The sequence below is a fragment of the Coccinella septempunctata genome, chromosome 4 (genome assembly GCF_907165205.1).
Source record: "Coccinella septempunctata chromosome 4, icCocSept1.1, whole genome shotgun sequence".
Classification (NCBI taxonomy): Eukaryota; Metazoa; Arthropoda; class Insecta; order Coleoptera; family Coccinellidae; genus Coccinella; species Coccinella septempunctata.
The window spans coordinates 8,799,075-8,823,282 of record NC_058192.1 but is presented as its reverse complement, the minus strand read 5'-3'; the positions used below and the strand labels follow the sequence as shown (position 1 = coordinate 8,823,282).

Sequence of the window (24,208 nt, the reverse complement as noted above, 5' to 3'; positions counted from 1 at the left end):
ACCGTAAAATTTTTATTCAGAAATAAAGGCTCCAATAAATCGATGGATGCTTAGCTTTTCGTTAAAATGAATCAATTTAAGATTGGTGCTCCAAGTAGGCAACGATTTTTATGATTATGAGCTGATTTCAGTGAACATTGTTTAAGGTGAGTTTTTTGAATGCGAAATTTCAATTATATTCCCAATTTTTAAGATGTTTCATGTTGGAAGGATGAATAATTCAATAAATGCACTGTTGTGTTCAATTCGCAACGTTTTGTTGATAATGTAATAGTATACTGAGGGATTGACCCCATTTTGGAAAGCATTAATGCCTCTCGATAAATATCATTTCTGGTACTTATCATTACATTTGGATAATTGGAGTATAAAATCTATTGACCTCGAATTCCACCATGGTTATATTGCATTGTTCTTTAGGAGCATTGGAGACTCTATGTCAACTTCGTGTTTTGACCTGTCCTCGAAAGAGATAACTCAACCACTTCAATTTTCTCTCAACACAACTGTTACCTTACCACCTGTTCGGAGAAAAGAATTGAGAATTGCCCGTTTCGTTCGTAAGAAATTCTTCTGCGAATAAACGAAATAAAGAGTTTATGTGAAAGTGTGGTAGGTACATTTTCGGGCTGCTGATGTGAGAGTGGTTCTCGCGCGTTCGTAGACGTAAAAACGAAAGATCTTGCCTGAGGGTGCCAAACAGGTGACTTTTCGAAACTTCCATATTTCAGGTCATATTTACTCTTTGCGGTCTTGAATGGTATTGGGGTTAATGAGGCATCGACGTGGATATGAATGGAGTTTGTTCTACTATTCGAAATTTACTGACCAGTTGTCAGTTGAAGGATAATTCAATGAATTTTCTTCAAGAGAGTTGAATTTGTTGTAAATGTGAAATGCATATTTCAGTCATAGTTCTCTTCAAAATAAAAAATCCTTTTGAGGTGTGTGTGAACCTATATGTATGTATATATCGGCAAAAAAATAAAAGACATACCCGGAAGCACAACCACTACTGACTATATGCACCTAATATACTTTCTACTTATCTCAGATTTTATTTATATTAATACACTGCTCAAAAAAATTAACGCACATTATGGAAATCTCAAATTTATTCTACAACTGAAGGTGTTCTCAATGATAATTATTTTTATCAGAATTATGCATTCATATGTTATCCACTTTCAACGGTTTTCTTCAATACAGATGTTTTTTCCCAGCAGGAACAAAAACAGATGATATTATCAGATTTTGAATGTATTGGCTCCATTCTAAAATCAGTTGTTCTCGATCAGTTCTAGTGATCAATAGTTTTTCTTTCGTTTGATTTTCTTCTACACTCGATCGCTATGCAACGCGAAACACGCAATTTGACCCAAGAGGAATGTGCCCAAGCGGTAGTTTTGCGAGAAGAAGGGTGGACATACACAAGAATTGCAGAAAGGTTTGGAGTTTCCCATACAAGTGTGTCCAGAATGTTGCAGCGATTCAGGGAGACAGGTATGAACGTCCGAAGACCAGGACAGGGTAGACCACGGGTAAAAACTGCCAGTCAAGAACGTTACTTGAGAGTTTCTTCGTTGAGACAACGGTTTGCACCTGCTCGCCTCCTTCAAATTCAGCTTGAGCAAACTCATAAGGTGCAAATTACCACTCAGACAATAAAAAATCGCCTCAGAGAATATGATTTAAGGCCTCGTGTCGCGGCAAGAGGCCCAGCTCTTACCCCAGCCCATCGAAGGGCGCGTTTGGATTTTGCGAGAGAGCATATCCATTGGGAAGAGGCCGATTGGGAAAAAGTTCTCTTCACAGATGAGTCTAGATTCTACCTCTACCATTGTGATCGACGTTCCCTTGTCCACATGAAAGATATGCTCAGTGCAATTTCCTGAATACTACTGGTTTCGGGGAAGGATCGATTATGGTATGGGGTGGAATATCTTTGACTGCTCGCACAGACCTAGTGGTCGTTGATAATGGAGCTATGAATGCTGATAAGTATATAAGGAAAATTCTTGAAGAGCATATAGTGCTATTTGCCCCATACATTGGTGAAAATTTCATTTTTTTGGACGAAAATGCCAGACCCCATCGTGCGCGCATCGTTCAGGAGTACCTTGAAGAGGTTGAAGTCTCTCGAATGGAAAGGCCAGCAAGAAGTCCAGATCTCAATCCGATTGAGCAGGTTTGGGACAACCTCAATAGAAGGCTGAGAAGTTCAGAAAATCATCCAGCTACTCTTAATGACTTAGGAATCCAACTCGGAGAAATCTGGGAAGGATTAGAGCAGAACATTTTAAGATCACTCATTTTGAGTATGAACCGTCGTTGCCGAGCTGTAATTAACGCAAGGGATGGAAATACCAAGTATTAAATCACTTATCAGCATTTCAGTATTTTGAAAATTATTCATTTCTTTTCTTTCACATAAGATTCGGTGAAATCCTGAATTTTTCTTCCATTTAATGTGTCTTGTTTCGTTCAAAACCTTTCTGAGAGAACATAAAAAATAAGTTATAAAGTCAACGTAGAGTTAACTTTCATTAAAATTGAGATTTTCAGAATGTGCGTTAATTTTTTTGCGCAATGTACTTCCAAGGCAGATTGTGTGATTATCAGATATGCAGTGTGCAATAATAGTTAGTTATTTTAGTACAGCCGTTTCAGAGGAAAAGATTGAGTTAACATCTTCTGCCAGAAAATAAAAGCTCTCCTTCTGTCCAGACAAAACAATATGAATTGGTTAGCTTGATGTCTCAGCACAAAAGCAGGACGATAAAATAGCCAGTCTGTGAAACGCTATGGTTTTCCTCAGTTTTCGAAACATGCATGCCCATATGTCAATTCCTCACATCACCTGCTGATAGTTACTGCTTTGAAGAAATATTCATTCTTCAAATCAGCACCATATTGTGCCGAAGGATGTTAGATCCAGAAACGATTCGTCATTCATACAAAAGCAGGAAAGGCTCGAGTTTCTACTACGTCGAACAATAAGTCGAAAAAGTCAAGTATTTATTGTTCCAAGAGCTTTGTGCTAGGTAATATTACACTTTCCTCGACTGTGTACAAACATGCTCAGGTTTACGACCAATGTAAATGTGCTGGTCGCCAGTCCTCGTTCAATTAAAGGAGCCCAGTGAACCGTCATTACTGAAGTCTGAGAATTATGAGACTCAAACGCAACCTGGAATCGCATATTGCAGACCGATAACCTCTAGGAAGTGCAGTGATGGAGACGGAATACATTGTAAAATATACCCAGTGAACTCAAAAGTGTTACATCCAGTGTTTTATTTTAGTTTTTTACCCGAAAAAACCTCTCCGTACCCCTTCCAAGGACACACTGTATACCTTCCCAAACAGTTAACAGTATCTGTTGCATAAGACGGCGCACGTGTAATTTTTGATTCACATTTTTGACTGCGGTCCATCTTCAGAAGACGAAGATGCTTATAATTGAAGCAGATCGTTATGTAACGGTTCAGAAGATTACGCGTAGTTAAAACGCATCATCTACTTAATTTCCATGTCCCGAACACTCAAGTTAGGCTCCACGATAAATTTATGACCACCATCGAATTAAAATCTGAATATGGAGTTGCTGGAAGTAGACAAGTCTCCCTGATATGGGCCTTGTAAAAATGAAGAATCTGTGAGGAAGGAAAAATCCGGTAGATATGATTCAGAAAATACTGTTGAAAAAACTTCCTTTGGAGAAGAAAAAATGTATATGGAAAACTACCTTGGACTTAGTTCAAAATGGCAACTCGAGTTCTACCTGACATTTTTTTCGGTTTCTTCTATAGATTCACATTGAATTGTTATCATTCGATAATTCAGTCATGAGAGACATCAGAATATACTTCTTGCATCAAATTATGATCTATAAGTATACGTCCATTTGGTGATTTTCAACTGCTACTTTTTCAATCCATTCAGCAATCTAAATTGTGTGAAATCCACTGGCACTATTTCAGGAAATGTACCATAGACTTATAGACATCTTATCATAGACATTAATATGTCTATGAAATGTACATAGAAGCCCTTCCTGATGTCATCTCTGTGTCACAAAACTTGTACAAGTACTTCTTCGTATAGAGATATAGATATCAGAATATCCTTCTTGCATCAAATTATGATCTATAAGTATACGTTCATTTGGTGATTTTCAACTGCTACTTTTTCAATCCATTCAGCAATCTAAATCGTGTGAAATCCACTGGCAGTATTTCAGGAAATGTTCCATAGACTTATTATAGACCATCATAGACATATAGACATGGACTGTGCCTTCCCTTTCTATCTATGTATGAAATACGGTCAAAAAAAGTGACAGAGAGAAACGCACGTCGGGAATGCAGTTGTCTCTTTCTAGAATATTGATTGGTCAACACTCACCTCTATGTGAACAAAAAAGAGAAGGTAAATGCCCGACCATCATTTCTCTCTTTCTATAAAAAAAGCCAATTTCATGCTGGCATTGCTCAGTCCATGTCTCTATGTCTATGTTATGGACATAGAAATACCATGGACATCTTATCATAGACACTAATGTATCTATGGAATGTGCATAGAAGCCCTTCCTGATTTCATCTCTGTGCCACAAAACTTGTACAAGCACTTCATCGTATAGTCATAATAAGATGTCTAAAACTCTGGTGTATTCACTGATTCGATATTGTTTTTAATTTCGTGGGGATATCGGACCAGTTTCGTTTTTCCCACTGTAGGTAGCGCTGTTTAGAATTTGACAGAGCATTGTCAATTGATATTTGAAAATAATTTGAATACTTTCCTACGACTAACGAATATGTTGTATTTATAAGCGATTATTGGTGTGTGAAAATGTATTAGTTTCGAGAAAGGGGTGTAGAACATTCATTTATTCAACATGTCGTTCAGTAAGTTCAGGTTTCTGTATGGACAATCAAGAACTACAGCTAATAATTCGGTGTTGTTGGAATTTGAGGCAGACAAAATCAGATGAACGAACATTCGGGAAGGATATAGCTAAGTTTTATGGCAACTTCAGCAATGTTTCAACGAAACTGTATTGGAAATACGTAATGTGAATTGTGAGCATGTATTGAGAATCAGAAAGTGATAAATTCGAGTTTGTTCTTCAAATATTATTCCTGAGTAGATATAGTGAAAATTCCCTTTCCGTCAACTGAATATATTTGATGTTTGATCAATCAACTGTGTTTTATTAAAATCATATTGAATTACCCCCCTCACGAATTCAAGTTGTCAAACGGAAATTATCTTGAAGAAGAACAGTAAATCCTCCTTCGAACCCTTATTCCATAGTGTTGAAATATTGACAGATTTGTTTTTACAACAAAAATTGAACTGTAAAGCACAAATATTCCTTAACAGCTGACAAAATGGGCCAGTTCATATTTTGAACTCGTTGATCGACATTCGCAAAACGCAGAACAAAATAAAACGAGAGAGTATCATTGGACTTCCTTTGGTAGAAAAAGGACAGAACGAAGCAAATGACATGGTGGCGCCGCCACGAAACTGATCCCATATCCCCGATTTTCCGAATTGTTGATGCTTGCAAAAAGTGACAAGTGCACACACCAGTGTTTTAGACATCTTAAGTCATAACAATACAAGTTGTGCAGGCGGAAAGGATTAGCCTCTGGGAGAAACTTGACCGTTGACGTGATGTTAGTGGACCGTCTACTACTCCATAGAACCGTGCCGCGGTTTCCAATATGCCCATTTGGTCGGATACGTGATCATGGTAGACGATAGCTGCCACTCGCGAAACCCAATAGGTACCTACCGATTGTTTCAGCCTTACAGGTTATACACGAAATCAATGCGTGCGTATATCGATATGCAATATATCCATTGGCTTGGCCATATACGGCGATAATGCATTATTTCTTGGGTCGATGAACCTCGATAGGTTTTCGATGATACGGTCCTTCTGTTCGACTCTTGTAGATTGTTTGAGTTAAACTGTATAAGTTTCAAAAACTGTTTGGATCTCAGTAAGAATAAACTAAGCCTACTCATTGGCTTTCTTACTGAACATTCTCGCCTCAGAAGGTAAAAAATAATTTAACTCTTGTTCCATTCATGAGAGAAAGGTTTGCCATTAATAATACGAAGAACAATATCAGTAGAATGGATCCTACAGCTATGCTTGCAGGACAATTTCTATTTTGATGAAGATTTGCATCCATTTTCGAGCATTTAATGCTCAGTTTGGTCGAGATCAGCATGAATCCTCTTTCAGTTCTTGAATTGACTGAAGTGTATCAGCACAAGTCTTATCTTCCACGTGACCCGAAAGAAAAGGACCAAAGGTATCAAATTACATGACCTTGCTTGGGTTTTCTGAGCCATAAATACGAAAATTATGCTCATAGGTTAATGAGGAAGCTTGGTTAGCTTCCAAGGTACAATGTGCCTCATCATTTATATTGAGGTTCATTTCTATGGTCCCTAACTTTCAGTCGGCACAGATACATTGTTAATGGTCATAGGTTTGAGTTCTCTTAAACTTTATATCCCTTCAGACCCAAGCCCTGTGTTAAGTCGTCTGTGAAATACCAAAATCCAAAAAATTATTATTATAATTTATATATCGAATGCGATATCATTGCCAATGTCGAAATAATATGATAATCAAAACAGGACACATCATGGCCCAGCTCTTAATATCTCAATAACCATATTACCATAAATATGTATCATTTCCTTTGTAGAATAATGGTAAAGGTTAGGTATGAATTTCTTAATGATAGACTAAGGTCAACCACACCTATTGCAAAGCAGTATATGATACATATGAAGCTTGGTATGTATCCAAGACAACTGCAGACTTATCATTCAAAATTTTTCTCGAAACCCTTGCGAAAATTCAGGTAGGTGTAATTTATGCGTCCAACAAATTTGAAAGTGTTACTCCGCGTATGTGAGCTGAAGATGTTTTAAATAGAACGACTATACTGCAGATTGTTTTTATTCGATCACAATTTAAACGGAATCCGAAACCTTTCACATTTTATCAATAACAATCTATGCGATCCGTTCGTTTGATGACTTTTAACAAGGACGAATTGATGAAGAACGTGACGCGGTGGATCTTCAGATTGTTTCACTTTTATTTTTACAAATCGTTATTTGTTATTAATCGCGATGCTTCCTACAGTCAGCCGAAAAGTAAGAATAACTTCTTCACGAGGCCGTTATATGCACGCCACGAAATCATAACATTCCAAGAACCCAACTCTGAAAACTGAGTTGGACGCTATCTGGTGAATATTTGAACGTTTTGTAAGATAAAAGTATTCTTCATATTTTCTCGTATAATGCGCCGTTTTCAAGTAATTTGATGTTCAAAAATTAAAAAGTATAATTGAGAAATTTGGCTGAATACAGCTCTGAAGGTAAGGTAATATTGTTTTTCCAGGGGTGGCACAGCTCATTTTGAAAATTTAAAATGGCTATATATTGTTATCAGGTTAAAAAATATTCCGATCGATCTGCTACATCCGAAAGGTTACGTTTCAATTAAGACATGTAGTTTGAGGTTAATACAAAAAAGGTGTAGTGTGTGTGTTAGATTAATATCCTCCTGTTTTTTCATCTCTAATCATACCACCACGTAATATCCTGTTGTCCAAAATAATGTTGTTTTACTTGAATGCAATATTTCATCTCAACGATATACCATCGATAATGCTGTAATGACAGTAATAGTGCAACATCAGCGTAAGAAATGCCTAGGTTAGTTACCAATAAAAAATAAGTGTCCGTTATATTACCAATTCCCTCAACAGCAGAAGGAAGGAGGAGTATAAAATAAACGATCTATTAATTTTAACAGATTTTTACACGAATTTAGCGAAACAGCAACTTTTTGCTATACATGTCACCTGCTCTCTTCTGAGCTGTAAGTATCATTACGTGTGTACTTCTACACACCGTTATCCGCGTAAAAAACTCCACGTTGGTCAACTCATTATGCCAGCAATTTGAGGCAATTTGGAAAATCGAGATCCGATTCACAACTCAACCGTAACGTTCGTGCTCGGTTCATTGTTCACTTTTTTTTAATGATTTTACCGAGAGGTAATTCACACGCGTTTCTTGACATCGGTCATCGGAATATAGTTTCATTACATAATATGAGCATAATTGACGATATAAAGTTGTTCAGAACTCGGTGGGGCAGTCTATCATTTGTTGATGCAGCTTTTTAATTTCCCACACATCTATGGACTTCTAGTTCTAATTGAATAAAATATCTTGAGGAAAATGCGGTCCATTGCTCAAATTAAAGCGATGCAGTTAGAGGAGATCATCGATAAGCTCAGAATTGTTTTATTTTGATCTCAATTTTGATTAAGTTAAGTTTGAAATCGATTCTTATATTATGTTTTCACTATGAACAACATTGGAACCCACCATCACAGGGTGAGATATAATGAAGGTTAGAAAAAAATTTACCGATATTTTATGATACTTTTATGAAACCCTTATATGTAGATGTTTCAAACCACCATCCAGAGTCTAGAGACAACTGAAATATAATATTTAAGGAGAGGGATGGAAAATATGAGATGAATATATCGCATTATTTTGGATCTCACATTTCTTCCCTATTCCCTATGAAAATTCGTGGTCATCATACCTATGATCAATGAAGAGGTAAAGTTAAATCGTGCCATTCTGAAGATGACCGAAAAGTCATCAACACAATTGCATACAATTGACGATAAATGTCCCATCGTGTTGATGTACTTTCTAAAACTGGTAAATCGTTGAAACTACATAGGAACAAGTGATAAAGATGATGAGCTTCATGGTGAAAACAGAGATTCATTTAATTAGATGTATTACTTTCCATCTTACAACGTATGCACATTATTGAGGACAAAGTTACCGATAATAATCAAGCTAACAAATCTTCCCTAAGTATAACTTTTGCTTTATGAAAACGATGAATAATCTTAGGATTAATTTTATGAAAATGATGCGACATTCCTTTCCAGATAAATGCGATGCTTTTTATGAAACATCAACATTCCATTGAATTGGTTGTAAGAGGAATGTAGGACGAACCATATATTTTCTCGAGTTTCTTGTACTTGCGGCTATATTTCAAATGCAAGTTCCTAATGGCTCCCTTGTGTAATAATCAACATTTTGAAAATGTCTAGGATGCAATGTGTGAAGAACTCTGCAAACTAGACATTCTTCAAATTACCAAATCGTAAATCAAACATTAATCTTAGGTGCGAATCAAAGATGAATGCGAATTCTTCAAATTCCTAGGTTAAGTTAACTATGTTTAAGTAGTTTTTAACACTGGCGTGGAAAATATACGTAATAATATCGATTAAAGGTGGCAGATTCGTGAAGAGAATCCATTATTGATATTTAAGGTTGAATCAGTCACATACCAAGTGGAATTATGAATTAATATTGTTCAATAATCAACTATTTAACCATTTGTATTGCTCTTTGTTCTGTAATATATGGAATTTAATAACTCAGCTTCAACCGGATGAATTCCGAACTTTACTATCGTTTAAGTGCTCTGAATTGACCCATTTTGAATTTTATTAGGCTGCTTTGGAGCAGAACATACTATATATGAAATATATTTTTGCACTTCTATTTATGGACAAGTATTAATTTAATCAATAAGTATTTTATGTTGAGAATATTATGCACAATAATACGCAGGTACCTAATGTTTAGTGGTTCCAAAGATAAATTGTTCTTCGCCAAAATCGGTAGCACCATTGAGTATTAAATTGAGTCTAATAATCAATGCACTAAGCATTAAGAGATTTCGTATATTGTAAAACTCCTGTGTACTAAATTCAGTGATTATATAGTAAGAAGAGACTATTTTTAGAAGCGAAACTCGGAGGGAATTGTAACTAAGTAAGAGTGAACCTCCTGTGGCCAAATTTCAATTTTGGGATACGCTGTAATCGAAATAAAGCTCTGATTAACTGAGAATTATTTTTTTTTTGTGGTGTTCTATATTATTCAAATATTCAAACGAAAACAGGTAAATGAATTAATGTATATCAAAATACTCAAATTGCTCTGATTAACTGAGAATTATTATTTTTTTTTTGTGGTGTTCTATATTATTCAAATATTCGAACGAAAACAGGTAAATGAATTAATGTATATCAAAATACTCAAATATCAATGAATGATTTTCTACGTTTGAATATACCAACACATTCCCTCACCTTTCACTCTCTTAACACTGTAAAATTTCTTCATCTTCACCATGCACTCATTTCACCTATATCCGAACTACTTGCCGGTGAATATTCGACAAATTTTCTTGAAACCTATAGTTCAGAACGAAGATGGTTTCGTCCATTACACAGGTAATTACTGTAACCAATGGTATGTACCGTTCACTTTCATGCGAACATTTGTTTTTATTATAACTTAACTGCTTGCAATAGTGCAGAAATCTGATGATTTAACCTATTTTGCGACAATACGAAAATAATGGGACCTGTTTGAAGGAATGTGGTATATATCGTTCGTAGAATGATTTAAATCTTGTTCATTAGGTTGAGAGATGAAATGACATAGTTTCATTATTCCCTTAAATGGGGATTCTCCAACATTTTCATCACGTTTGAAAATGATGTAGAATTACCTACTCTAATATTGGTACTAAAATTGGGTAGTTAAACCACAGAGTTGCAAAAAGAAAATACGAGAATGATATTATTCCATAATATCTGTGGATTCCAACTGCTCTCACATAGAAATCAATTATGCAACTATACTAGAGTATATATACTCTAGAAACATATAGTAAATTGCACTCCTTTTGTATAATAAATCGATCAATTTCCATTATCACGTGGGAAAAACATTCTTTTCGTCATCAATACATGTAACTGATATATTATTAATCCATAATTACACACCGCTGAACTAAGCAATGAAATATCCCTATATTATCCGATAAACACAGTTATATAGATACCTGTTTGACCAATCTCAAGAAATGTGGAAGCATATGGAGTGAATTTAACAACTGACGATGTCAAAAGGATGCCACAGTTTATTTATATTAATATTGTAATTTTATGTTACGAAAATCATAGGTCTTGAGATTACCCAGATTAGGGGTAAAGCAATAAGCAATAAACATTAGCCTAGTATGTATGAAGAACAAGTTTCATAACTTTATTTAAATATAGGTGCTATCTGCGTTTATCGCTCTATTTTTTTATGTGATCAAGACTGTCCCTACAAGGAACCACCTAAAACGGTAGCAATTTCAATAGAATGACCTTGTCGTTCGTAATAATATAATGCGAAACCTACATATGAATAGAGTGGTTTATATTGAAACACCTACAATAAGCTTTGTCCACAGTTGGGTATTAATTCTATGTATCAATGTGGAGATTGCCTGGAAAAACTCGTGAAGTGAAAATTTATGTTTGTGTTGGTCCCTATATCTATCCATTCATTAAATATTAAAACTCCTACCCAGCACATTATCAGAACCGGATTAGAATGACGCATATATTAATTGATTCATTCAGTGATGTCTTAAAATGGCAAATTAAAATATACCAACGTTCTTCTACGGATGCGGAACAGAATTCTTGAAGATTTTTGACCTTAAACAAATATATACCTAATGAAAACAAGAACCTTCTGAATCAGGTATTCCAGAAACTTGAAATCAACTTGAAATGAGTAAAAGTTGACACCTAATAAAATAAAAGATCTTTCCACTTTAGCAGATAAGAGTCCTATGATAGTTAGGTATCTGTGCAACTGTGAATCGTTGAAAACCCTTCTGAAGTGGTCATAAATTACAGATAAGTGGGATTTCACACCCTTTGGATTCAAACATTCAATTCTACGACTTTCGATTTGTTGAGATAACTTTGAGCACATTTTAATAATATTTAATATTCAGGAAATATGAGGGAAAAAAAGTTAGGTATAATACATGCCTACTCCAAAGTATTTTTCTAATTCAATGAGTTAATGAATCTTTGTAGGGGCTTTCAAAAAAAATTCAAAATTCCATACCCTCCTTTTTATTTCAAAATGAATTCTCTTCATTGTCAGTTAATTTCTAAGGAGTCACATGGTAGATCAGATTTGAAACCAGCAGCACCACATTTGAAAACAACTAAGCATATATCGAATCTGATTAAAAAAAATCAAATTAAACTTCCTTTTATGAGCGATATTATAACGAAGGTCATTTGATCTTACGACTGCCCGTATATTTCGCAATAAAGAGAAAAAAAATCACTAATTGAACGCCCTTTCAATTTTAAAACGTAATGAGAAAACTAAGCCATTAACGCCTCTAGTGGTTCAGACCTGACCTTGAATGGGGACGATAATTTTAATTGGGAACAGAAATATTTTCACTTTCAGCTCTGAATTTTTTTCTTTGTGCCGATGTTCTTTTTCATAGTTCATAAAAAAGACTGAAAAAGCTTGACGGAATATTTCGGTACAAGTTTTTTCATTATATTTCGATTCTGAGGATAGCATGAAACAAACAATGAAATAGTTATGTTCAGACCAAATATTGAATACACAATTGGACACCCCTCGGACAAAAAATTTTTCAATTTTGTATCCCTCAAAGTTTTTCAGATATCCCAAATCAAAATTGAAAAAAAATATAACCTCAAAAACTCATGTTATAGAGACTTTTTTTTCTGGTACTCGGCATCAGAGGATTTTGGAAATAATTCATCAAAAATGTCCAAATCATCCACTTCAAATGTTAAAATGAACAAAATGACTAATGCTTCAATGTTATGTTTCCTAGTGACCTTCTTTGGATCATCCTTTAGTTATTTCATTCATTCTTCCAAACTTGAAAACTCAATAGCGCTGTATGATCAGTGATCATCCTTAAAACTTCTTGGAATCTCTGTTCTTTTAGATTATGAGTCATTCGTTTCATTCTGCTAACCAAAGTTGGTATTAACACTCCTGACTATTTGAATTTCAAATTACAATACGATAATAAAATGTACATCTGATGTTGATGAAAGGAAAAAATGATTTTGGAAAGTTGGGATAAATCTAGTACATTTGTCCTAAAAAAATTACGATATATAGGTTGATGTCGACATTGTCTACAATGTCTGGGGCTAATGAAGTAATTCAAGGAAAGACATACGTTCAGTCCATAGAAATCATAATGTAGATAAATATAATATAATTTCTGTGGTTCAGTCGCAAAACATCAACTTTCAAAATACCATAGCCTACTCGACGACGATTTTTTTTGCGTGCACGTGATTTTAGAAGTGTGTAAGTTGACTCATGAAAAATAAAGACCTGGTTTCACCTATCAAACTTTAAAACATGGTATTTTTTGAAGTTTTTCAGTGCATACAACAAGGATGAAGAATCAGGTATGATGAAAACAATTTTTAGCGTCACTCAAGTTAGCAGAGGAGTGCCATTCTAAACGTCATCAAGTCGACGCGTAAACTTTTGTGGGTGTATGCAAAGACCATCGAAGGAATGTTCGATATGCAGCACCATACCTCCAGCACGTCGATCAATCCATAAGAAATTCAGCAAACAAAGAATTATTATTACCTGTTCCGCGGTGGTATGATGAAAGTTGTACGACGGGGCCTTACACAGACGCGGACGGTAAAAAAAAGAATGAATCATAATACCCGTATAGAAAGTGCAAGTCGGTCTGTGCTTTGCATTCAGGGATCGCTTTGTCTGGGGATTTGGAGAAACCAATCTTTTGTGGCTATTGAATTATGAACGATATCCGAGAGAGAGGTCATGAAAAAAAGATTTTTTTAGTTTTTGCCTATTCGGAGGGATAATTTCGAATACATTTTCATTCAGTTGTTTGTTCTTTGATTTACAATCGGAGTTAAGATTTACCTCCGAAAATACATTTGATATCCTGCACCCAATTCACAATCACTGTAGACCTTTGAATTAGACATGAGCTTCCACATATGGTACAAAATAAAGAACATATCTGCCATTCAAACAATAAATAATTTTTAGTACTTAATAATCGTAATATGATTATGGAGTAGCTATATGTTTTTTTCCTCTGTTATAAATTGCATATGGCTTCAAATAGGTTTGCTACGAGGATGTATTGATATCTAGTTAGCCTAGACCAGTTCCATGCATAAAAAAATTTTGCGTTACCATAGCAACGAACAATAACTCATTGAAGAAGAAGTGTCAGTGTGAAGTTCGAGGTCAAAAAAGTAAACCAGAGTTACGCAATAAGTTAAAAGAAAGAAGATGTCCACCGATATTGTGAAAATCGAAAAATTTAAGTATCCAGCCATCATCAAGTACCTGTATTTAAAAGGGTTGAGAGGTAAGCAGATTCACGAAAATATCCTTAATACCCTTGGTGATCAATGTCCTTCGTGTACGATCGTGAGAAATTGGACTGCAAGCTTCAAAAGAGGTGAATTTTCCATTGAAGATGCTGACCGATCGGGAAGGCCAGTTTCTGTGTCAGTCACCGAAAATATCGATGGAATTCATGACATGATTTTATCAGACCGTCGAATTGGACTAAAACGGATGTCTGTAGCACTGAATATTTCATACGAACGCGTTCATCATATAGTTCACGTCAATTTGGACATGAGGAAAATTGCTGCAAAATGGATCCCCAAATGTTTGAATGTTGACCAAAAGCGTGCAAGGGTAGAAGCATCGCGTTCGATCTGTGTTCGATTTGAAAACGATGTAGACTTCTTAAACCGAATTGTTACTATGGATGAGACTTGGGTACATTTCTACAATACAGAAACAAAGCAACAATCGATGGAATGGCGACACTCTGGTTCTCCAAGACCTGAGAAGTTTCGTGTAGAGAAATCTGCTGAAAAAGTTCTTGCTTCAGTTTTTTGGGATTGCCATGGAGTAATCATGATTGATTTTTTGGACGAGGGTAGAACAATAACCGGAGATTACTATTCGAAATTACTGACCACTATACGGGAAAAAATTAAAGAGAAAAGACGCGGAAAGCTATCCAAAGTTGTTTTGTTTTTGCAGGGCGACGATGTTGCCATGCAAAAAATTGGTGATTTAGGGTTTGAATTACTAGAACATCCCCTTTATTCACCAGATTTGACTCCATCCGAGTATCATCTCTTTCCTCAACTGAAAAAAAGTTTAAAAGGTTGTAAATTTTCTTCCAATGAGGAGGTAATAAAAGCTGTGGAGGTCTGGTTTGAAGAACAAGAAGAAACATTTTTTTTTGAAAGGCCTAGAGACGTTGTAGGTTCGCTGTAATAAATGTATTCAATTAAGAGGAGAATATGTAGAGTAATAAAACATTTTGACATTGAAATTTTTTTCAGTTCTATAGTTGGCTAAGAATTTTTCAATATATCCTCGTATATAGGTACATGTATAGCAAATCAAGCGTTCTCTATTCGAGATTGAAACATCGATCGAGAGCCGAACGCATAGTTAAGCTGAAACCTACACCCATTTACAATAGTTGCGACACAAAGTGACGTGTCAAAAGGCAACCAGTTTATGAATGAACAATGGCCGCAGCATCCAGCAAGGACAGATCCTTCTGAAAGTTCTGAAAGCATATGAGCAATGTACATATATCAATGCTGGTTGTTTCCTGTTTCTCAGGAATGCTTGTTCAAATAATAACTTTACCTGTTGGCCGTTACCTACGCGCTTCTCAGAAGAACGAATCATAAGTGTTCCTGTATGAAGGTTGTGGATTTTACGGAGTATAATGACCAACTAGACCAAATTCGACGAAATATATGCATAGTTTTGCTCTGGCGCAAAAATAATCCGGTGTTTCCATTTTGGTCGGTTATTTCCAATAATGAAGATGGAGATGGTCTCTTGAAGAGTCCGTTCAAAATTGTGGGCTTTCTGACATAGAAGATGCTACATTTGGTCACAGATGTAACTGATATCTCGGATAAATATGGAAAATTCAACTTTCAATTCGATGTTCATCAGAAATGAAACGAAAAAAACCTGATTTGCGAGTTTCCCAAAGGAAATGATTTTTCTCAACTGAATATCTGTTCGGAATCATAATCAGCCAATGATGTGTGTCGATTATCAATTCCTGATCAGTTTAAAACGCGCTACGGTCTGATGGAGAAACGTTTCACAAGGACGTATGAAAATACCGCAACTGAATAAGAAAAACATTGCCTGGAGCAAGCTCTAATCCAATTCAGTTTCACTTTTACTCTGTTCTGTTACATTATTGAACGGTTTATATTATTCTAGTTCTTTGGAATCTTGAAGTAACTGTTTCGCGTACTGTGCACAGGATTGTACTCTAAGAGTAAAAGGTACAAAGGAATAAGTCTTGAAATGTAACTCTGAGGAGATTTTGAAGTGATTTTCTCACAAAAATCCGTGAGTTCGATGATCGAATGAATCCTGTTGATCTTTGTATTCATCCATTAGTCGCAGTCCATTTTCGTCAATTAAAGTGGCGAAAAAAGGTTTAATATAGATGTACAGGGGTACTTCTTCGTAAAAAATAGGGTGGGTTTTATACATTTTTTGTGTGAAGCCGCTCTGCCTAGATACAGCCCGAATTTTTTAATTCACTTCAACCCTTGAATATTTTTCCTAATAACGAAGTAATAGCAAACCATAATCGTATTAAGCATCACATCTTTTTCGTAATTTCTAAATTTGAATTCGTTGTGTAATTTTCAGTTATCATTGATGAATACCGACCACAATGTTCCTTTCTTCTACAGGTATATATATGAAACCGTTTATACCTGAAACCGATGTCAAACCAACTTGATGTATTATCGGAAATACTTTATTTCGAATTATATAACACTGGTATTGGAATGCAGATTTCTACGCTAATAGTTCAACGACACAAAAAATTTCTCCTCACTTGCGGTAGTCTCTATTATAATCATCATCGCATATGCTCATTTTGGAAAAACCTGATATTCATGATGATTTCAATTATGATGAACAGAGGAAATTAAATTTATCTTTTCAGAAGAGAAATTGGCTCCTTATGTACCACCTGAACTCTAATTAATATCATTTTAATTTGTTCAATGATCTCCTGTTATAATTAGTATCTCCACTGGGAAATAATTTTCATTCTGTGGCTTCTAAAGTGAATTCTTTCTACACCAGGAAGATTCAAAGTATCACACAATTGTGAGTACCTACGGTATTTAGTAATATGTCGATCACTGTATTTTAAAAGTTCCAAATGACTGCGGAGAATTCTATCGAATACCGTCAAGATCAAGGACTGTTACATCACGGAAATTCTAGCGGATATAGGCTTGGAAATGATCTCAATAATAATAATGTCTTTATTTTACATTCTCGTTGAGTATTTCCACTACGTTACATCAATTTGAAGCAGTTTTAGTCCAGATATAACATGAGCGTTGAATACAGCTTTGAAATATGTTGATCGATTCTCAAATTACAATCGGAAGTAAGTTTAAAAAGTTCTTCAGAAATATCGCTCCTGTTATTTCAATATTAATCATAATCTTCACAAGATAAGTCTATTGCCAGCCTGTTTCAGGGAATATTTTGAGGTTTTCTCATTCTGATTCCATACGTGAAATAGAATAGTAGATACCTATAGGTAAAGCATATTCTGAACGTATGAATACAGACTCTTTTTTGGGAAAAAGTAGATATGAATGTCCGTAAGCCTTCATCGATATATTTTCTGAATAATGTAAAGACATTTGTACTTTCACCTCTGAAAGTATTGCACATGTGTAAATCTTATGTTAACAGTTTCTAATTTTCAGTTACCATCAATATGCATCCGTATAGAAATTCTAGCTGAAATATCTGAGTAAATATTGGCCGAATTCTAATGTAAATATACAATTCACTTTCTTCGTGGACTTGCCTAAATAAAATCACAAATTTAATTAACTCGTTGAGATTACTAATTATCGGATCTGAAAATGGGAAATATAAAAGTAGGTTGTATAAATTCAACCGGAGATTCCAATATTATTTCATTCACTTTCGAACTTTTAAAGGAAATACGATTTTAATTATATAGTACATTATTTTTCTTGGGCATATTAGAGTGAGAGTCCGAATATTTTAATCTCATTTGGCCCGAAATGATACAGTGGCAAATTTTTGGATCGAAAACAAAAATATGCGAAATACAGCCCACAATGAATATAATTTCTAAGTTGAGAGAATCATTCAAGTCTTGAATTGGCACAGTTTGTGTTTCTGCTATCAAGATTAATTCATAGCTCAAAAGTGCGAACATTTTTTTCGTTGTTCATTCTTTGTATATCCGGGTTAAAGTCTAGTAAGAAGCTACAATCTGAAGAATAATTCTCACTCATGAGGTTCTTGCTTTAATTTCCGTGCAAATTCATACGGTACCTTACGTAAAACCCCATTCAGATGTTATTAAGAAACGTTGAATTTAAGAACGCAATATGAGAAAAACAAGTCATGATGTCCTATTCGCAGAGCGAGTATTTATTCTGTGACGTCTTCTGTTTCTCGAACTGATTGCATTTGACTTGATAAATGGGTTATATAAGTTTTAATCGTTCATGATTGTGGGAAGTTGAGATTGGATGAAGATGAGTTGATTGGAGATTTCTGGTTAAGGCGCAATACATGCACTGTGTTGTGGGAATATTATTTGAGAGTAAATGCATGTATGTGGACTTACGAGAAGAGGTCATAGTCATTAATATACTGCTTATCTTCATGAATATATAAATGGTAACGGTTTTTTGAAAGGGAATAATGTATTTTGAATACTGGTTTATTTTTCTTCATATGATAATCCTAGATAAAGTGTTATGAATTATTTTTAATATCCTAGAAATCTCAAACTTCAATTGACCCAGCATAAAGAAAGAATAATCTTAAACCGCGAATAAAACGTTATCCAAATTTTATTACCTTCGACTTTACAACCTCACAGATTTTTCGCTTTATGAATGAGTGTGATACGGTAAGTTTTAAAATATATAAACAGTGGAAACTTCAATTAATCTTATGAAATCGTGAATAGTAACCTAGAAATGGAAATAAATGCCCACAAAGATATGGAATTTTCATCTTTGAACATGGAGAGTAATATCTAGGCCCTAGGCAGAGTGTTTATATCAAGAAATTTGCAACAAAATATGGTACCACATTGTCGAGACAAAAGTTTAAGAATTTTCAAGAATTCAAGTGTTCGTTCCATTTTTTTTCATTCTTTCGTGACGTTATGAAAATTTGAAATTCCATAAATTGAGTTAAATGTGGAATATGTCTTGTTGAGTGGGAAAAAGAATAGTACCTATGAATTGGAAACGTCAACTTAATTTAAAGATGACATCACGATGTTGGTAACAGAATTTCAGGAAGAGTTCCTGAAGAGCTTGAATATTTCATTGCGGTTTTTATTATTGGACAATTATTTCATCCATGAATGAAGAATACCTTCAATTACTGCCAGCCACCAAGGTCACTTTTTGCCATGCTTCATTAGATTGCTCTTAATGGCTTGTGATTAAGAAGATCAATTCGTCTATTGCCTGATCCTATTTCCTATCGTTACAGAAATACACTGGTGTTCATCCATTTCCGTGTTCATTCTTTCTTATAATTTCTACTCTTTGAATAAGTTTTCATAAGGATATTCTTTCTTTCGATTCGATTAGAAATAATAAAAAAAAATCAGATTCTATAGACCACGTGCAATTTTATACCCAAGGTTTCGTTCAAAAGTCTGGAATTTATGTTGCTTTTCTGCGAATAGGCGAGAGACTTCAACGCTCGGTTAAGCAAGAAACTACTTAATCCACATCGACTTGTACCCGATGTTCATATGTTCTCCTTATCCCCCATTGCGTAAATATTGAATAATAGTCACTGTAAGCTCGTACATACCCACATGTTTCAGTTTTCAATTCGATAACGAGACCTGAATTGATACGACAGCGTGAAAGTCGTTTTGGTAAATTTTACCTATAAGTGATACCTTCTGTATGGTCAGGAAGAAACCATTAATTGATCTCAGAACTTTCAACGGAATGTTGTTCTCGATTATCTCGAGACATACAAGTTGGTGAATATATTCCTTATATTTCATTTTGGTGAAAACACAAGATGCTTTAAAAAAATCAGAAGCAATTGAGGAATTGTTTTTTATTCTTGATATTTATTTACTGTCAGATCAGAGAGAAGGTTTTTGGCTTGTGTAGGGTTTTTGAACATTTTGTCAACATTCACAAACATTCACTCTTCTGAACGAATCAAGCTGAATTGGTTGTTACATCAAGAACTCCCTGAAATTCTATCCGATTCGTAATCAAATTGTGATTGTGAACTTGAGCGTCGATAAAATCGCTGTTACTTTCACTAAACTGTCTGAATCATTAATGATATGTATCTACCTTTCCATCAGATTTGTCTGAAACATTAAATTCGAAGAATAATAGAGCATTAAAAAAGCCATTCAGAATAACGTTTAAAGTAACATGAGAAGTGAGAAGAAGACATTAATTTAGTATTTATTGGTATGAGAAATTCATCAATTATCATCATCTCGAGCAGACGAAAATAATCGTTTTAATTTAATAGGAATTCAAGGCTTCATTTCTCTAGGTGTTAATTTTACACATATGTATATCTATCCTTGAAATGATCGATAATTCCAAATCAGTCCAAATTATTATAGTGAAATAGATCAATTATTGGTTTTATAAAATACACAAAACACACTTCAACAACTGACAAAATGAAGCGAACTAAATGGCAGATAGCCAAAATTCCGATTGGGTATATGTAGTGGTACCAACTATAAAGCTGCCAAAATAATTTAAGGCTGATTCTTTACGATCGAAGTGAGAGGTTGTATTTTGAAGAAAAAACGTTGATGAAAATTAAATATGGAGACTGTTTAGCGTTACAGAGCCGCATCAAGTTTGAACATTCTCTCCAGGTTGTATTCTACGAAAGGAATTATCTTGTGCTTTCAAAAAATTAACATGTAGAACTTAATTTGACAGCCGGTTGGGAAACTTCTTGTTGACTATTGGAATGCATTCGAAATCGAGGTATGATCGAATATTTCTCAAGTTCAACATAATGAATAACTGGAAAAGAATTGTATAACATGTGTAATGTAACGTTCGACACTTTGTGAAATTGGCTACTTTTAGAAATGAGCTCGAAGTTTTGTAATTCGTTTCCATTCCTCAAAGCAAGTTGAGCGTTTATTGAGTAACATAATATTAATTAGATTAATTAGACTTTTAATGCAAGCTCCTCAGCTGAACACAGGATGAATAGTATAACGTTTTTTCAGCTTGTTGGTCTGATTGACAATTTTTGAAACTCGAAAATTAAGCAACAAACCAAGAAAAATCATATAAAAATGAGTTTTCATTAAAGTTCATGAATCTCCACGAAAATTTTAATCCTCTTATACGGTATAATATCGGTATCTATGAATAGAGAATATAAAGAAAATATATCTTTGATACTAAGCTGATTGAAGAATAACTATTGTTTTCATAAATACCTACCATGACAATTTAACAATCAAAGGATATAAGTACCCACTCAGTCTAAAAGACTATAACTGTATTACCAAATGCTGAATTGATTAACCTTTTTGAGACGAGCACAAATTAATTTGCATAATATGCTGAATTGTTGTATGTGAAAATGAATGAATACATGGGATTATAGCAGCTAATTATTCATTCTCAATAATTGTTTCAGTTGATGCATGGATGTCATTTTGATCATTCCCTAATTAAGTGATATGTTCAATTGTTTATACTCTAAAATAAAAATATTATTGTTTACAAGAATGTGGTCATTGTTACAAAGAACTCATTTACTCTTTTAATTGAACAAATGAACGATCAATCAATTTGTATATCAAAGTTTGTAATAAAATAAATTGTGATATTATATTCAATTATTTGACAAAAATGAACTCTCAAAAAAAATACTATTTCAAGTTGTAAGCTACCAACTTTGCGGTTGAATTTTTTTCTACATGGTTTACTCCACTAGTTCAAAAACCTCACACCCCATAAATTCTTGTTGACGTTTTGCTAGACGTCTATTTACTGAAGCACTTGAGTATCATATCATATTACCGACTCCTATTTGGGTATTGATGCCAATAAGCTTTACAACACTTGTTTGACACCGGAAACATCAAGGGTAGCATTGGTCTATCGTAAAATGTGGGGTTGTGGTCTTTTAAATTTTTAGTACCTGCTTCATTGAAGCTCCTGGACTGTAGATATGAAGATTATGAATGATTCAGGAGTGTAGGGGATTCGCTGGAGCGTTAGACGCAGGAAGTAACAACTTCCTGTGTACGAAATCTTGAAGAAGTAAACTTTTTCGTGTAAAAATTCATGCTTTCATGAGCAGACTTGACCACCCCGCACGTGCCATGAAAAAATTTCAAAACTTGGTACATTTGTAGAATCATTTAGTTATCATCGGAGAATTCAATCATTTTTTGCAACGTTTGGCGAACGTTTGAAGTTTACTGATCAATTTTTTTTCTCGAAAAGAAATCATGTTCATAGTAGATCCGAAATTCCATCATAATGAAATAGTGGTTGCAATATGGCTTGCTACAAGCCTCCATTCAAAGGAAATCTCTCTCTAACTTATGAATTTCAAATTAATTTCGTTGCCGCCCTATGAGAATTCTTTGTCTATTAGTCACGAAGATTAATGATAATGCTCAAAAGAACTCACCTCACGAGTGTGTTGTCCCAGTATACAGCTTACTAGTCTTGCATCATAATACTGATAGGTAGGATCAACTATCTGAAAATAAAAAACCTTCTCTGTTGAGTCTGAAGAAATATTTTTGCGATGGATAGATGCGAATTTAATTTAACACTCTTTCAGAAAGGAATATTCTTCATTTTCATTATTTTCCAAGATCAGTTTGATGGTTGTTTGAACATACGTATTATTGTGCTTTCAGAATCCATAAGCGACTGATAACAATAATGAATGTCATATGGTGGCTTAGGCATGGTTATTAAAAGATTTGATGTAATCTATTGGCAAGAAAAATCCGTTTTTATCTACGATTGATTATTGCAGTGATTTCAGGGTGACTGGCGGTTTCTAGAAACCGAATAATTCTGTAATTCCATTTGAAATACAAAATGAATAATGTGTAATTAATTGAAATACCGCAAAATCAAAACGCTGAACGTTTCTAGATATAGAACAAGGATAATACTATCCGGATTGAGAAATGATTCCTCAATCGAGAAAGCTGATGCATGGGAAAAGATTAAATTTTTTTAGACGCATAGTTTCCGAATCAACCATCAACATTCTACTTTCTGAAATATGTATTATTCTTGCAGAGAGCATAAAACTTTGGTGAGTTTGGTAGATTTTAGTCTTTGTGCTTGTTTGTATTTCCTCTCAAAAAACATAATTTTGTTCATCCATTTTAATCATTTCACCAATAAGACATTCTTCTGTAACTTAACTGGTGTGCGTATTTGACTACGAATATTTTTTTGAGGAGTAACGTTTTCGGAAAAAAAATCACCTCCTTCACTTATACCGCATATCATGAAACACCCTGTATATTCATACAGGGTCTGAATTTCTCACGGAATGTTCAAAATCTCAATCAATTATGAAATCAATCGACCATGATAAATATTGTTCTAATTGTTGAGAGTGGGCGAAGTTGACGTATTTTGAGAGCAGTCGAGGTAGACGAGTGTACCTCAACTTAGAGTGGTGATCAAGACAAGACTGGCCTCATTTATCGCTATACTAGTCCGAGCAAATTGTGACGAAATGAACTGGTATTCTACAACAGCGGAATTTTCTTGAAAAAAAAAAGAAATTGCATCACATCGAAATTGGGTTCTTTCAGATAATAAATACAATGATAAAATATCATTATATAGCCAAGCCGACAAAAGATACAAGAAAGAGATGCTTCAGAAGCATCACCTTCAGTCCGTTCCATTCGGTAAATAAATTTTTGAAGCGAAGATAAAAATAACCTTGATTTCTATATGAAAAAACGAACAATAGCGTTAATTGTCGTTTGTTCCTATTAAATCACGTTCTTCATTCGACTCCAAGAGTTACCACAAAGCGGAAAGAGACAGGAATAATACAAGGCAACCTTCCC

General features: G+C 34.5%; 1 protein-coding gene across 4 annotated transcripts in view; it reads right to left on the bottom strand.

The window, feature by feature from the left end:
* Positions 1–24,208, bottom strand: part of LOC123311769 (titin homolog) — a 40,607-nt gene that overhangs the window by 13,297 nt on the left and 3,102 nt on the right. For all 4 annotated transcript variants that reach the window (XM_044895854.1, XM_044895856.1, XM_044895857.1 and 1 more), the window contains exon 2: positions 22,789–22,860. The gene's annotated coding sequence lies outside the window, so the exon portion shown is untranslated. The remainder of the gene's footprint in view (positions 1–22,788; positions 22,861–24,208) is intronic.